Here is a 3,423-nt window from a genome sequence, read left to right on the forward strand (position 1 = left end):
AAGCCAATCAGAGATTGACACCTGGCAAGGAGGAATCTGCAAAAGCTGCAGGTTGTTGAGGGGCAGAAGGCAGCTGCAGGGAGGAGCGTTTTTGTGGAGCAAGCCGTTGGAGATATTTTTGGTGAGGAGGAGCGTATGAGAGAGAGGGAGGTGGATGTGAGCTGTTGGAACGGTGGTGCTTTGGAGGAGAACAGAGAGCAAGCTAAAAGAGGAGAGATTCTCGAGGTATATCCTTTAGCTTGAGGTTGCAGGCTGGTTCTTCGAGTTGAAAATGAGAGGTGTTCGGAAAGAGTTTGAGCGGAAAGCAAGCCATATTATCTTTGCTTGAGGACTCAGGTATGACCATGATGAGCATTTTCACTGTATTTCTTGATTTTCCTCTCTACACATCATTGATCTTAAGCATGGTTTGATGGGTTTTTGTTATTATGTTCATTCTACTCTGTTCTTTATCTGGTTTCTCTGTTTTCTCTCTCAAATGACTGGGATATGGTTTTCTTTCTTTGAGCATGATGTTTGATTAAATACACAAAAACTTACTGCTCGTCCCACCAGTCGGTAGTTCACTCATCACTCATGAAACGAGGTTTTGCCTGATATCTTCTTGAGTTCTTGCTTTGTTTTATCTGTTTCATTCCCATACTTTTGTGCTCACATGTGTTGAATTGTGAAAATGCCTTGGACTGTGTATCACCCTTTGAGAAAGCTTTGGCTGCTCCTAATCTGGAAGATGATTGTCACTCAAGCTTATTTGGACTCGAAATAAGAGTTTGGTTGGCATGGTCATTGGTTTTCATATGAGCCCGGTTTCTGGATTTGAGTAGATAATATTGCCTTGCTCATGGAGTTGCTTGGTCGCTCTGCTCGGAAATAATGACTGTCATAGCAGGGCATTAATGTTGTCCTTCAGTTGTTGATGATTCGAGATACTTATATGAGCCTCAACAAGGGCAAAGTTGTTGCCTACCCATCAGATATGAGATACTGTCTCTTCAGGAACAGGGGTTGGATGTTCAACTGAGAGTGTCAACAGAGAATAAGGATGTTATAGAAAAGTTGAGCCCTGTGATAACTGGAAAATTGTCAAATTCAAGCTGAATCATTCTTCAAATTCCTCTGTTCTAGTCCAGATTCCAAGAAAAAGAACAGGAGGATCTTATACTATGAGTTTTTCGTCATACTTTATAAGATATCCTGTTAAAGGTATTCACGAAGTCTATACAAGGAGATGGGCTACTAAGACAGGGTTCTATACCTTGTAGGAGGGACATGAGGTCAAATAACGATCCCATATCATTGGGTTCTATGCGTCTGTGCTCCAGTTCCTTTCTTTTCTTCCTCTTTTATTCCTCTGTTGTTGCTGCGTTTAGGATGTTGAGTATCAGAGCTGGGGTTCAGTTGGTGGGGATTGGCTATTGTGGTTGGCATGCTTCCATGAGGTAAAGTTAGACGAGTAGGAGAAAAGGAGGATTCTGATTTCCAGATGAAGAAATAAGGAACAACAGAAGAAGATCAGAGGAGGATGGTTTAGCTGGCTCATTGGTTTTGTTGATTTTGGATATGATGGGGATTGCTTGAAACCAAGACAAGGGAGAATCTCCAAATCATTGGAGAAAAGGTTTCATGTGCAGCGCCTTAGAATGGGTACCAATGTAAGGGCAGAGGGCATAACCAAGCAAGTGGAGGTTGACATCTCATTGAGCCCAAGAGTAAATTCTGTGAAGCCTTCAAAAACAATTGCTATAACTGATTTGGCAACTGCACTTATGCAAGCTGGAGTTCCAGTTATACGGTTGGCAGCAGGAGAACCTGATTTTGATACCCTTACTATGGTTGCTGAGGCCGGGATGAATGCGATTCGTGAAGGTTATACCATCAATGGAGCCAAGTAGTCTGTACTTTAAGCTGTGCTTGCAGTTTGTTCACCAGGTGATGAGGTTATTATTCCTGGTGTATTTTATGTAAGCTGCCCTGGAGTGGCAAGGTTAGCTGATGCTACGCCTGTAATCCTTCCTACACTCATCTCCAACAATTTTCTCTTGGATCTAGAGGTTCTTAAGTCCGCAATCAGTGAGAAGTCAAAGGTGCCGATTCTTTGTTCACTATCAAATCCAACAGGATCTGTATATCCCAAGAAACTCCTAGAGGAGATTGCTGATATTGTAGCAAAACATCCTAGACTTCTGGCGTGTGGGAGAGAACACTTACTGTCAATGGATTTTCAAAGACTTTTGCAATGACTGGTTGGCGACTTGGACACCTAGCTGGTCCAAAGCACTTTGTGGCAGCATGTGGAAGAATTCAGAGCCAGGCCACCTCAAGCGCCAGCAACATTTCACAAAAAGCAGGGGTATGGGCAATACCGGAAAAGGTTGTTTTGCTCGGTGAAGTTGAACCACTTGAGAGGAGTCTGTCATGTAAAGGAAATTCAAACGCAGGAATTGACAAAGAGCGGGTTTTAAAAGACCGAACTGCAGTTGAGGTTTACTTTGACTACATGAGAAGTTTCCGAGTTGAAGTTGATGAGTTCATTGAAGAAGGAATCATATCTGAGATTGAAATTGGACTTGGTCCATGCGGGGAGTTACGATATCTCTCTTATCCTGCAACCATGGCTCCATCAACAGCCTACATCACCTATTAGTGTCTGAGCAAATGTCGCCTTCTAGCCATGTGCCTAACACACCGATGCAGAGGAATCCGAGAAGCAGCTACTAACCATGTCATTAAAGTTTGAAGAGTCTCAGAGGCAGCTTCTGGGGTTGTTTGCTTCTGAGGAAGATCGTGTCATTGTGCTTCAAAAGATCTCACAGGAAAATGATGTACTTCTCCATGTTGCGGATACACTCTGGGTATCTCATCTTATCCAGAATCCTTCCAGAAGTGCTCAGCGACTCGAAGCGGCAGTAGGGGCGAGAGTCGCTATGAACCTTGCTATGGTAGCCCATGCACGCTATATCAAAACCCTTTGTGACGACATGCTCTTGCCATTCCTCGTAAGTTAAAAAGCTGAGGAGTTTCTTGATTTCATGCATCATGGGGTCCTGGTCATCCGCCTGCCCTAGTTGTATCTTGGAGAACAACATGCTCTCCAGCCGGGTCTAGAAGAACCAGACCATGGAGAGGTCTCACCAGCAGTGGCTAAATTTCTGCGCAGTGATGGATGCTATGCATCTTCGGACTTGCTCCCTTTTGGTGCTCTTTCCCACGTACACCATTTCTAGGGGAATCCGTGCAGCTGGTGCAACCCTAGTATCTCTTTGAATGAACAGCTTCATGCATGGAGTCTTGTCATTGTGGCTCCAGTCAGAGGTTCGTCAGCTTACCTCATGCCTTCAGCGCACTGGGAAGAGGCTCACTTGAAAGTGCGCCAGCAGCCAAAGCATTCATAGGCGGAACTTTGTATTCATGATGAAGAAGTGA

At 44.2% G+C, this 3,423-nt stretch overlaps 1 pseudogene; it reads left to right on the top strand.

The window, feature by feature from the left end:
- Positions 1-644: 644 nt before the first annotated feature.
- LOC109123877 (bifunctional aspartate aminotransferase and glutamate/aspartate-prephenate aminotransferase-like) lies at positions 645-3,135 on the top strand (annotated as a pseudogene).
- Positions 3,136-3,423: the final 288 nt, after the last annotated feature.

The sequence above is a fragment of the Vitis vinifera genome, chromosome 14 (assembly GCF_030704535.1).
Source record: "Vitis vinifera cultivar Pinot Noir 40024 chromosome 14, ASM3070453v1".
In the NCBI taxonomy this organism is placed as follows: Eukaryota; Viridiplantae; Streptophyta; class Magnoliopsida; order Vitales; family Vitaceae; genus Vitis; species Vitis vinifera.